The sequence below is a fragment of the Leptinotarsa decemlineata genome, unplaced genomic scaffold (assembly GCF_025532065.1).
Source record: "Leptinotarsa decemlineata unplaced genomic scaffold, Ldec_3_MD MMD2_tig00026336_RagTag_RagTag, whole genome shotgun sequence".
Classification (NCBI taxonomy): Eukaryota; Metazoa; Arthropoda; class Insecta; order Coleoptera; family Chrysomelidae; genus Leptinotarsa; species Leptinotarsa decemlineata.
In genome coordinates this window covers 2,961,996-2,976,221 of record NW_027412692.1, presented here as the reverse complement: position 1 = coordinate 2,976,221, position 14,226 = coordinate 2,961,996, and the positions used below count along the sequence as shown (strand labels likewise).

The window sequence follows — 14,226 nt, the reverse complement described above, 5'->3', positions numbered from 1 at the left end:
TGTTTGGTAGATGTCGTAGTGTGTATTGATGATTCACTTTGAAGATAATATTATGCGAAAACTGGTAGGAAAGGCTTTCATTAAGATGAAATTATGAAAGTCAAAGAGTACTTTGCTGTTCATTCATACTTAGTGAAACAGTTTGAGATTATTATGCTCATATGAACAAAATTAAGAATTGGATTTTAAAATGAAGTAACAGTACATTATACAAATTCATTGTAAATATAATAACTCACCTGGAACGCTTACTTGGAGAAAGTTTTACACAAATCCAGACTGTCCCTATGGACATGTCGAAGAATTTCTGGTAAAGCTTTGGGTTTGGGTCCCGAACAAATCCATTGGATATAAGTGATGATTGTCAGACCAATGATCACTTATGGTGTAATTGCCTGGTGGTCGAAGGCTCTACAGGCTCTGTGGTGCCATCAATACCACACAGTCAGTGGCCATGGATATCTCTATAGATTTAACTCCTCTCCACGTTTTTCTGGAGAGAGAGGCTAGATGGACTGCATAAAGACTTGTACGTCGCCAATTGCACAAATCAATCGAACGCTAGACTACTGGTAGACACTAGAGGTCACAGCATTCTGGAAATGACCTCTGACATAATGCCTCCAACTGTCAACTACAAACTGCCTTATATAGTACTTTTTCCAAGTAGAGAGGATCGGATCCTTCGGGAGAAGGAAATATTGAGAGCAGATAGTTGTTGATTCACAGATAGATCAAAAATACCTTCAGGTTCTGGTGCAAGTGTTTTCAGTTACAGATCCAGGACAGAAATATCAACCTGCCTAGGGACCAATGCGATAGTATTTCAAGCAGAAGTATATGCTATTGAATTGTGTGCAGAGAGATTGTTGGAATCCAACCTCACACAGGAGTCAATAATTTTTTTCCAACAGTCAAGCGGCGTTGGCTTCTACCGAGCAACGTCTAAATTGGTAGCAAATCACCAAAAACAACTCTCCTCAATAGGACTTAACACATTGTCTCTGGTCTGAATTCGAGTCCATACTGGCCTGGAAGCCAATGAGGATGCTGACTCTCTTGCAAAGGAAGATGCTGCAAGCAGTTTTATCGGACGTGAACCTTTCATTGGCATCGCTTTTGGTTTTGCCAAACATACATTGAACACCTGGATGTTAAGAAGATTCATAGACTTCTGGCAAAATCTTCCAGGATTGGCTCACTCCAAGGCGCTCATTCATCCTTACCAAACAATTGTTGGACTACAGTAGGAATTAACTACGATGTCTAACAGGCCTCCAAACAGGTCACTGTCGTCTGAATTGCCATCTGCAGAGACTCATACAGTCGGCGAAAGACAGTGTGTGTCGCATCTGTTTGGAAAATGATGAAACAGTGCCTGCCCAGCTGCGGACTAAATCAGATTTTCAGAGTTTGGCGGAATCACACTCTTACACTCTAACCTGAAAGATCACTTACCTTACAAACTAATCGGATTCGTTAAGAAGCTGGGTTTATTTGGTCGCTTGGTCGCAAAGGAGGGTCAAATGAACCCACTTACTTTTGACGTAACCTAACCTAGCTCCAACTGACCGATACTTCATGAAAATCCATTATAAAGTTTCAAAAAAATGACTAATGTGAAATTTTCATTTGACTTGAACTATGTTTTAAGCTATCAAGAGAAGAAGTCAAGTAGAACCTATGGTTATGCGTGTTACTAACGCACATGGGTGTTGCAGTTATGGGTGAAATTTTTGAAGCTAATGTCTCCATCAGCCGGCATTTTGTCCCTGCATACATTAAATTTCAACTGAGAGGATCCAAACAATTCCAAATCTATTTGAAACTCAGAAATTATGCTTAAATTCAAGAAATGGCCCCTCGTACAAATTGTATTTTGTGACTTATATATAATAATAATGATATATCGTGTTCATAATCTTCAATTACATTTCATGCCAATCAATCAGGTACAATTAAATTGTTATGTGAAGATTAAAGGCGAAAAATTCAATTTGCATGGTGACAAGTTATTATTCAATTGATCTTCCACTCAACTCAATATTGTCTTCTTGGATAAAAAAAAGAGATTCAGTTATGAATTTATTAATTGGCCCAATGAAATATCACTCACTTTCAACAGGTGTGGAAGGCAGTCAATTTGGGAACATTTCCAAAAGTCTTTGGAAACGTGTGTATATGAAAATAAAACACACACTTTATGGTCGACTTCAAGAGGTCGGACAGATGTGTGGAAATATTGAAATATTTTGAGATTAATATTGTTTGTTGTAAAGGGATTCTTACACTTTCTTGGCTCTTGATATATTTTGTAACAGAGTTGTGTTGCGTACCAACTGATTAGGTACTATGTTTATTTCAAATTTAATTCACAAACATTCGATTTTCAAAAGGAGGGAACTATGACACCTGGATGGATTCAGTTCGAAATCATTTTTTTTCAGAAATATTTTTCTCAGTTATGTTGCAATTTGACTTGCAATTTGATTATAATCACCTTTGTCAAATAGAATGAAAATAGCGCTAGGAATCACACGTTGAAAGGTAAGACCTCGTTAGTCCTTAACTCACACAAGTTACGCTTTTGAGAGTTGTCATTCGTAGGGGGACGACAGATGGTTAAGGGAAAAACAGATTTTGAACAGATTTTTTAAACAGAATCAGGAGTTTCAAGTCGATCCCATAGCTATTCCCCTTAGGTTATAATGAGTTCAAACTCTGCATTTCATATTCCTAATGAGATCTACAGAAGGTCAAAAAAGCATTTTCTGATGATGGAATTTAAATACCACACTTTTGAGCTTTGGTATCAGTTTGAAAATTATTTGCAAAGTTTTCGAGTCAATAATGGAGGTTTTCCTTCTGCTACAATATGTACATTCGAATATCCAAACTCAAAATAAAAAAAAAATGGAAACTGAAAATTGCATAGTATCAATGAATCAAGAGGAAAATAATGGTCTTCTTTTTTTATTGAGATTAATGATTTATGGTAAATGATATATGGTGCCCCACCCTTAAGTGTTCAATTTTTAAAACTCACTTTTACATTTCATTGTGATATTCACTATGAAAGTTATTGTATAGCTGAATACGTGTCACGATTTTGTGAACCTTTTGTGTTGAAAATAATAAACTGTATCAGTAAGTTTTGATATAGATTTTCATCAAGTATCGTTTCAATCATTTTCGATTTTCGATTGGACAAAACGTTTTTAAATGGCCTTCTTCGAGAGGAGACGCAAGAAATTAAAAACATCTGTGTAGGAATGACTTGAAGAACTGAAAGATCTCGCCAACAGAAACAAATTCTACTGGGTACCAGATAAGGGCCATCAGCTCCATATAGGGCCCTATATCAGGTTTGGGGATATTCATCAGAAAATGGGTTAGTTATGACGAATACTTGAACCTAGAGGACTTCAGGTACAGACAATGCCACAAGAGTACAAATGCGAGTCATAATCTTCTATATGAGTTCGTCTTAATATCAAGACTATGCATTGTTCAGGGTTCGGATCCTTTGGTTTATTCAATCGGACTGACTCTTGTTATTGAGTTTTGGGAGACAACTTTTATTTATGTCAATCATTTTTTCTTCTTGATGGAAGTTATCTCTGTGCTTTTGAATTTGTATTGCTTTCCCCTAGGATCTTGGATAGTAGCTGTGGAGCACTGGGCCTTCTCGTTAACCTTTCAATATCGATTCAAAGTGGTGTTTTCCAGACTTCTTCCAATATGATCTTTAACAATTTAGACATATGGCAGGAACACTTTTTCAAGACGTACCTCTATGGCATTACCTCTACAATATCTTTCCTGGATCGTATTGACTTCTCTGTTTTGCCTTCGCTGTGCTCGTTTTCTCTTGGGAGATGCTCGATTGCGGACAAGAATTAGAAACATTTTTGTTTGATGTGATGATAACCACGTAGAGTTTCACGCAAGAAAGTCAATTTGCCTTATGTATGAAGTTCAATGTGTACCTGACATAAAAGTATTAGGAAAAAAAGGTTTGCATCTGTGAATTTCTAGGGATTTGAATTCAATAACAATGACATCTGATAGGGGTTATCTATTTTGCAGATCAGCAACTTGTTCCCAGTATACATTGCTCTTGTAATCTTGTAGGATGGCTGAAATAATTGCAGGTCGCCCCCCCAGATATGAATCTCGATTAGGAGTATCATTTCCGATTGGAACATTTTCAACCCCCACCCTTCGAGTATGAAAAATTTTCACATATCTCACAAAATTGAAAATAAACCGTGCAAGTCGGCTGAAATTCTTTCAGGTCGGGTTTCCCAGCTATGAATCTCGACCAGAATGATTATTTTCGACAGAAAAATTCCCAACCCCCAGCCTTCATGCACAAAACAATTTTAACATTTACCAAAAATTTTAAAATATACCTTGCAGGTCGACAGAAATTCTTACAGGTCGGGTCTCTCAGATATGAATCAAGACCAGATTAAACATGAACATGAAAAAAATTCCAATCCCCACCCTTCACGTGTGACAAAATGTCCCATTTCTCATAAAATTGAAAATAAACATTGCAGGTCGGGTCATCCAGATATGAATCTTGAGCAGAACAATCATTTCCGACGGAAAAATTTTTCAATTTCAAGTAGCTTTTGTTATACACCAAAAAATCATTAATTTGCGAATGAGTGCCCCCTCTATGAATGAGCTTCCTAAGTTCCACTGAACGACTGCGTAGTCTTCTATACAAGTATTAAGCATATACCCATAGTTATTGATCCATTCTTAACGGTAGAAGGGATAGTCTATATACAAAGGAAGAAGTTTTTGGGGCATCAGAGTATTAACCTTTGGTTGGGGAGAATACTGTGGAGAATACTGATTTCCCATTCTGTTTACAGAAACCTACTACAGAATATTCAAATGGTAAATTTTACTACTTTTAAAATGTTTCGAAATACTGAAACCTCGACTAATTGATATCGGTTTACGATTCATACACAAACTGATAGAAAAGCCCTCCCGAAACAGCTACTTTCATATAAACATTGAATTAGACGAAAGAAAAATAACATTAAAAATTATGTTGAGTATCAATGTATCTGAAATCTATTTCCTGTGATATGGATTTGAATGTTATCCTTTTGCGTGATTGTGGTCATGCTAAAATATCTTTTCCCAAAAATCAACCTCTCTTCAAAATATACCCTCTTTCAATTTAAACAAGATTCTAATGGCTGGGATTTAATCAAATGAGCAACTAAATATCATTACATACTGTCATTGTTGACATGAGTAGATTAAACTCATTCGTGACATAAAAAGTCGTAATTTTATGAATGAATTGAGTGCTTCATCTTGTAATGTTATCTAGATTGTTGATGAAAAAGCAATAAGACAAATATCTCATTAAATTGGTGCATGTAGCCGTTACTACAGTTTCGTCCTATACGGACATTTTCAAACAGTAACGTTAGTTACAAATAAAAGTGGTAAAAAATATAGAAAGTTTCATTTCTTTTTTCTTCATTAAATATCTAATTCTGAAACATCGGATGTCCACCAATGAGGATGACAGTGCTCCATGTAAGTGGAGTCCACGTAGCCCCGCTGGATACGGAAATAACAGAATCACTTGTGGTTCTGTTATTTCCTAACTGAATGGCATCCCAACGATGGCTTGATCCTGAGATGTGTTTCCGTGCCTAGAGGATGAATGACACTGAGCCTATCAGCTGTCACTACGGAACCTTCGAGATACTCGGCGCCCTCTCGTCGTAGCATCGCCTTGTCACGGCGTGACTCTGCTCTGCTCTGCTCTGCCGTGATTGACCTTCTTTCCCTAGCTACTCGTGGGACTTTTAAGGACAGAGTAAACTTAAAAATTCTTTCTGACGCTGAGTGTATAGAGGAGATGGATGTCAAGTTTACGACTCCAACTGACCTCCCTGTAAATTCAGTTCAGGAGCGAGTCTACAGAGGAGGTGGACGTCGAGTTTACGACTCCAACTGACCTCCCTGTACATTTAGTTCAGGAGCGAGTCTACACAGGAGATGGATGTTGAGTTTACAGGTCCAACTAACCTCCCTGTACATTTAATTTACGAGCGGGTCTTCAGAGGAGATGGATGTCGAGTTTACAACTCCAACTGACCTCCCTGTAAATTCAATTCAGGAGCGCTTCTAGAGAGGAGATGGATGTCGAGCTTACGACTCCAATGGACCTCCCTGTAAATTTAGTTCAGGAGCAAGAGGTGCGCCGTACGCAGAATCTGTCTCAGGTGGGGGAACAAACCCCATGAGCAGGTTAGCAAACGTTTGCGCTCAAGTGATGATTCACCGAAACCGGAGGCGAAAAAGCCCTGCACAGCTGAATCTAAGGCATCGTCAGGTATAGCTGACGTGCAAAAACCCTCATATGGAAAGGTTGTTGTGGGTATCAAGGTGGGAATCTTGCAACTTGACTATCCGACTTCCACATTAACACAGCATATACTTTGTGCCTGCCCCTCTGGGGATCGAATCAGGTCTTTAGAGTTCGGCAGAGCCGTACTCTTACCTTCTGACCTGGAAGACTACTCACCATACAAACTAATCGGCTTCGAAAAGAAGCTGTGCTTATTTGGCCGAGTGTGAATATGTGTGAGCCACAATAAACACTTGCGGGTTGCGGTGGAGGGTCGAATAGACCCACTCACTTTGGACCTAACCTAAGTGGAGTTTTACCTCTTTCAGTTACTATATTGTGTAGCAATTCTTTGAATAATATCTGATTCAATTTCATAACAGATATTTGGAAAACAAAGTGAATAGTAAAAAGTGTGTATTTGTATTGAATCGAACCCCGAATCATGTATGTAGCGGAATGAGTCTAGAAATCCCCATGAAAGTATGTAAAATGTACTGTTGTTACTGTTCCTTCCCCTGAGGTTCTGGGCTGTCAAAGTTATATCTGATGTGATGTTTGTGTGTGCAATGACATGAAGGGTTCTGTTTTTGGATAGAATTCAGCAACCTTAGCAACTACCTCAACAATGTATTCCTGCCAATTCATTACCCATTGATGAAAAAAGGTATACAGAGTTATACAATAAACATGTTATGGGAAACCCATCTGTATTCAAGGTTACTGCATGATAAAGCACGTAAAATTGTATTTATAAAGAAACTGCAATGAACAATGATTTTCGTTGCTAAGTGCACACACTGTGTCCTTCAGAAATCCGTCCAAATATACTTTCGTTATATATTCGATTTTTGATATGGTACACAAATCACCTCATTATTTTCTCTGGATCGTGAAATTGCGTAGGTGCCTTCTAAGGATGACGATGACATTTATTTTCGGAGACGTCTGACAAATCTGAACAACTCGCAGTCTCAACCAGTAAAAGCGCAGTTATTTACGTTACGAGTGGGTTCTTTGAATAATAGTTATTTGTGTACCTTTCGTAAGAAGGGTAAAAGTTCAACACGAGGGACTTTGGTTTGGGGTAGATGTCTCATAATGATTGTTATGTTGACAAGTTGTATATAATTTGATGCTGACCAGTGGCATTCTACAAATACCTGTTTCTAACAGGTTTTCCTGTTTCGAACAAGCCAGAAATGCAAGGAAGGTCTTTAAAAAAATAACACGTATATTTTTATAATCAATCCGTTTTCAGAACTGAAATCCCTATTTTTTGAAATAACGGTTTTGGCTTCTTACTTCTCCATCTTTATACGAAAAAAAGTGGGAATCTTCTGAAGAATTCTGAAAGAAGAAACTCTTTACATAGATGTGTAGATGAATATGGCTGGAGTTTTTTCTCCAAATCTTCAAGAGGAGATCTTCCTCTTGAAGATGATCGTTTGGTGATCGAAACACGTGTCGAAGTGTTACGATTTGGTGTTGGGGTGCCCGGCTCGAGGTGCAGGAGACAAGAGAGCTCTCGTCTCCCGGGACGTGGCGGCTCCCGCTCTTAGTCTGAGAGCTCCATTGGACTCGTTGCATTTTGGCACTAAGAGCCTTCTTCTCTCTCGGGAGCGAGAGACGTGAAGCTTCACGAGCGAATGGGCGCTAAGGAACACCATTGATGTTTTTGGTGTCGGAGAGAGAGCACTCGATGATAATTTATTACCAACGTACTTTGAGGAAGCTAGAAAGCCACGAACAAAGACGGTCAGACAACTCACAATATCAAAGCTTGATTAGTAAACAGTCTGAGACCTTCGTTTCTTTTCTCCATTGCATTATTCCAAAGGCGAGCTTGTTGATCTCGACTTCAGTGAACCAAATTGATGATAATTTCGAAGCATTTTAAATACTTATGAATATATCAATTAATAGCTTTTCAGATGATTTTAGAAATCATTGGTCTGATGTTACGTGCATGATTCTTTTAACTTTTATGGGTTCATACTGAACACTACCGGTCTTCCAACTACAAACACTCCGTTTTGAAGAATAGGTTCTAGCTGCTACAGAAAACTGGTGCAAGTTCATCGGAAATGTTACTATCAAAAAAGTCATATTCGATATTGTAGATTTCATAGTGGGGAAATAATGATATAGAGAGCCGAATGAGATTTGTTTTCTGTCAAACATGCCACTAGCTGCATATGTTCTATGTTGAATAAACAGTCTCTGAAACAGTGCAAATAGCCGGAGTAGTTGATGACTTCTGAATTCAATTGTATTGCACTTTGGAAAGAGTCTCGAAAATAAGAATATCTTTCTGTGAGATTTGCTAGAGTAATGATTTATTTGTAATTCAATAACCATAGGGAAAATAGTTGTTCGGATGAGTTTTGTTTTGCCGATCATAACCGAAAGAAAGGTTTATAAATCAAACACTCATTTCCCTGAATATTTTTCATTCATATTCATCAATTGCCCCATTCTTTATGTAATAATGGAATAGGTTCAAAATCTTAGAAACGGCGTTATTACATGTGAACATATCAATACATTCTTCCACAATATACTTATCTTTAAAATCTAAAGAAAAACGTTTTCGCCTGGTAAGGACATAAATATGATATAATATACAATGGTTTCATTTTGTATCCAGGGTCAATATGTGTAGCACTTCGGTCAACAAGTGTCTTTCTGGTCAAACTCTTTTCTACGCCTCCAAAAAATATTGAGTAGATGTCATTCCATTCGGAATAGCATGTATATGATATTTTTGAAGAAAATCAAATGTCCATTGCAAAAATTGCAAAAGTTATAAACGATTAATTGAAAAAAAGTGTTTTGGATTTTAGCAAATGTCTCAAAACTTTTATTTGTGAACTCATAAAACAAAGATAAAAATAAAAACAACAATAAAAATTAATTGGTGCTCCGGGGCGACTTCATTGATTCCAGTGGCGCATTTGCTTTTTCAGCTGCAGGAAAACCCGAAAAAACCTGCAGCACCACATCATCTGGAGATCTTGATCTGCCAATGTCCTCTCTCTCATGAAACAAAATGTAGGGTGTCTTCAGAGGTTCCAATAGATTCAATACATCGCCAGAACACTTCGTGACACGACTATCATCAACTTAAACCAGTCGGTTTCGTGTTTGACCAAGGCGTAATAATGACCAAATTCAATGCCAAAACTATTTGGCATTTTCCAAATTTGAAAAAAGATTCTAAAAGAGGAGAACATTTTCATAAAAAAGTTTAACCTCCCGGAACTGTAGGACCATTATTTATAATTTTCCCAGAGGGTTGAAAATATCTCCTGAAACGGATACTCTGCCTTGCGCAAAACACGACTACTTTGGACTTTTGACATAAAATATCATTTCAACTTAATGAATATCAATTGAAAAAATTGAGAAACCTACCAGATGAAAGAATGAACAATATTTTGCGATCAAAAAATTTTCATCGTGATTTCTCAGTAAATTTTTTTCAGTTTAACAGAAATATTGCAAGGGCGAAAATAAATCTGATATTTTTTCATTTTTTAGAGCTATTTTTGAAAGGTCTCAGAATAGATTCTCGTTGGAGAAAAATGTTATTTTTCAATTTGTCATCAATAATTTACTCAGGTTGAAAATTGGAGAGCACTATAATTATTGAAAAAAAATAATATGCTTTGGCTGGAATAAATGATTGGATATTTGAATTTTGTGCCGAATTTGTTTTCTAATCAATTGAGAATAAATACGTTGTTTATCGTATCTCAATTGTTAATAAGTTATAATAATTTGAAACATAAAAACCAGGTGGGAATGATGAAGTAACTAACGGAGAAGAGAATTTTCAAAATGAGGTATGAAATATAAATACTTTTTTTTCTCAAGAAACAATACAAGGTTGTTTTTGTTACATTGTGTAGAAAAAAAAATAATTTTTGAAAAAATTTAATTATTTGTAATAAACTGTTTATTAAGTGATCAATGACGATTTCAATGAAAAAAGTGATTTCAGCTATCAAAGAACAAGATGGGTTATGATTGAAAATAATGGTTCCCTAATATTAATTACATGTTGTAGAAACAAATTGTTAATTAACAAATCTGATTCTAAGCAATCATAACTTATAATTGCATCAAAGATTATGTTTCCAAAAAAAATATTTGAAATATCATGTAAACAACGTATTTATTTACATTACATACATTTTTTTAATCATTTTCATATAGCCCCAGATCATAAAAAATATTTCCAATCATTGATGAAGCCTTTCAATTTTCTTTTTCCGTATTTAATATATATATATATATATATATATATATATATATATATATATATATATATATATTGTGACACAACTAGAAATACAAATCAATTCAAAGAACTAAGATTATTAAGAAAAAAGGAAAGAAGAAAAAAAAGGAAAGAAAAAAAAACACACATCAAAGGTGCTGCTTCGTTCCCTCCTGTTCATAAAAGAGGACATATGCCTCATTGCTCACAATTGATTTTGGCGAAATTGGGAACACCTGTGAATCGTTGTATTCATGCCATGTGCCACTATATGGGTGTCTGCAATATGCTGTGTAATGTCCGTTGTAAGTAGTCCCACTGTGATTTGAAAGAGCATATAGATTATAATGACAAGGAGCCACATTGTCTGCTGCATAACTGCTCATATCTAATCCATCTGAAGAAAAGTCAATGGAAACATTCAATTTGCCACCATACCTTTCCGACGGAGAGAATCTTTTCAAATGAATTACTAAAATACGGGGAAAATTATAGATTGATACATTTTCTCCTTTGCTTGCACCTCGAACACATTGGTTTTTCATCTTCATCCAGAGTTTCCTCTCTTGTGAAAGAATCCAAGCAATGTGATAAACTCACTTGGCCAGATCTTTGAGGTATGGGAAGGGACTAATCCCAGAAAGGATCAAAGATTACTGATGAGTGTCCACAGTGTGTGCACTTCATAGTGGATTTTAATTGACCAACGAAATAGTCTACAATCTTGGAGTTGTTCATATTCAAATATCTCTGTCAGGACTCTTGTGCTTTTCCGTTATCGCTCAATTTTTCGTCAATCTCAGTTAAGATTGGTTCAGGTTTCTCAGTAATATTGTTGAGGTCCTCATGTAAACCTTCTAAAAGATATCGAAGGAATTCGTGGGCGTCTTGATGGGCAGAACCCATGTATCGAGGGCCAAATCTTTGAATCTGATTTTTGAAGTAGACTGTGTTAATTACTCTATCAGATGAATCTTCTGACCATAATTCCTTGATAACTTCCGCGAACGATTTGATTAAAACACCTTTCATACTAGAAATACTAGTATTGATATCTTCCATGTATGCATCCTTTTTTAGGTATTCCAGCAACCATCCCGTGTTTGATAAACATTGGATTATACTGTTCATGAAACAGGTGTTTCCAAGATTTTTTAAACCATTGAACCCAAGAGTTTTGATTGAAGAATGTATCACCGATCTATTGTTGCAACTACGTTTGCCACTACTGTCTTCTTCTGAGTAAACACGGATAGGATGATTCACCCCTTCATTGGACTGGTAGGATAAAGAATTCGAAGCAAAACTGCTCAAAACTGAATTAGATATTAGTTTGTTTGAGGGCTCAGCCAGAGGACCAAACTCAGCCTCTTTTAGAGTTCCCACTTCCGTTTCTGTCAAAGCTTGACGGTTTTGCTGCGAGTCTTCTACCAAATTGCACAACTCCAGTTCTTGCACTGTCTGTACATGCCGATACATTTTGTTCATGGGAAACATTGATAATTCACTTAGGGTTTTTGATTGAGGAATTGTACCTAAACATGAAGCTGCATTTCCTCTTTGAATCAGAATGCTAATTTTTTGAATCAAGAAAGAGGTAGCTCTTGGGCCATTCGTTTCTTTGGATATCCTATTGCCGATTTCACGAATGAACTCCTAACCTAACCTAACCTAACCTAACCTAACCTAACCTAACCTAACCTAACCTAACCTAACCTAACCTAACCTAACCTAACGTACCAAATGTTACAATTCCTGTTGCATAAAAAATGAAGTTATCTCCCAAATAATTGTATTTCCGTGTTTTTGACAATTCCGCTGATGAAGCTGCTGCACCGCTGGATACAGAAGTCGAAGGAACGTGACAAGGAGCCAAAGTATCGACGCATGTGAAATCCCAGACAACCGGTTTTCCTTTCCGCCAAGAAATGAGAGTCATGCCATCTGGTCGTTTCCCATCATCGCTGCAAGTGCCTGGGGTTTCTGAGATGGAAGGTATATTTGCCGAACCTAAGGCACGTTTGATGACATCATTTACAGCTTGATGACGGGAAAAGCGCCCGGCGCTATATCTACAACTCAATCCATGATATCCTCGGGTGTCTACTTCCACTCCACACTTGCATTTGTGTTGATCAGAAATATTGGAACCTAGTCGAAGGCCTACAGCAACTCTAAAAGATTCATTGTCTGATAATGTACCAAGGGATGAAACTGGTAAGGCATCCAACCAAGCACCTGCATATTTTGACGACACTGCTTTTATACGTGCCTTATCTATAGGAGATTTAGCCAAGTCTAACAAATTATTTAAGGCATTTTTTATATTTATTTATTTTTCAATTCATTAACCTAAGTAAATTGATGATAACAAATCGAAAATAACAATTGTTTTATTTTTACAACGGGAATCTATTCTCAGACCTTTGACAAACAGCTCCAAAGAAACAAAAAAAAATCAGATTTGTTATTCAACAATTATCGCACTTGCTATTTGAGTAAAAAGTCTTTCAATTAACTAATGACCAAATTACTGGAAAATAACGATAACATTTTTTTGACCGCAGATTATTGTACATTCATTGATCCAGGAGGTACCTAAATTTTTCAATTCTTAATTTTGATACTTATTAAGTTATTGAGGTCCAGAGTTGGCGTTTTTTTCATGAGCCAGACAGACTACCCGTTTTAGGACGTATTTTTAATCCTCTGGGAAAATTATAAAAATTGGTGCTATAGTTCTGGAAGGTAGGAAAATATACTTCTCTTTTTATTAACACGCTTTCAATTTTTTTTTAATTAGCTTTATTTATTGTCTCATCAACTATTACACTTATTAAAGACATTCATATTGTTAGTGAATACATTGATACTGTGTAACGGTACTAAATTTTGTTTAAGAGATTAGTTTGTTTTAAAAAGTTTATCACATTTTCGACTGCACTGTATTCTCCTAAGGTTTGCGTGATATTCTCTGGGATGTTGTTTGAAGGTGATTGACAATGTTTCGTGATGAATTTCACTAGTTCGGACTTCCATTGTCTATGTTGTCTGGGATGTTATTGTCCTCTCTTTGTTGGTAATACAATGGACATTCTTGGAGAATGTGTTTAACAGTGATTTTTGTCTGGCAAATATCACAGTGTGGTTCTTCAGTTTTGTCTATGATATGCCCATGGGTAAGCCTTGTGTGTCCTATACGAAGTCTTGTGAGGATGACATGATGTTTTCTAGGCATTGGTATGTATTTCCATTGTTTCACTGACGACTTTATTTCCTTCAGCTTTGACCCATTGGTGTTCCATTTTTGTTGCTAACTATTTATCAGAATATTCCTCACAATTTTTTTGAAATCGGAATGGACAATTATGTTCGTACATGGGAGTGCTTCACTCTTTGTTGAATTTCTTGCAAGTAGGTCACTTTTTTCATTTCCCTTAATGCCGATATGTGATGGAATCTATTTTTATCATTCGAAGGATTGCATTATGAGGATAGATTTGGGAAAGGCTCATTATGGAGCTGAGAGAGTCAGTAAGGATAAGGA

The 14,226-nt window shown here is 36.5% G+C and overlaps 1 pseudogene; it reads right to left on the bottom strand.

The window, feature by feature from the left end:
• Positions 1–10,810: 10,810 nt before the first annotated feature.
• LOC141485820 (ubiquitin carboxyl-terminal hydrolase 2 pseudogene) lies at positions 10,811–12,158 on the bottom strand (annotated as a pseudogene).
• Positions 12,159–14,226: the final 2,068 nt, after the last annotated feature.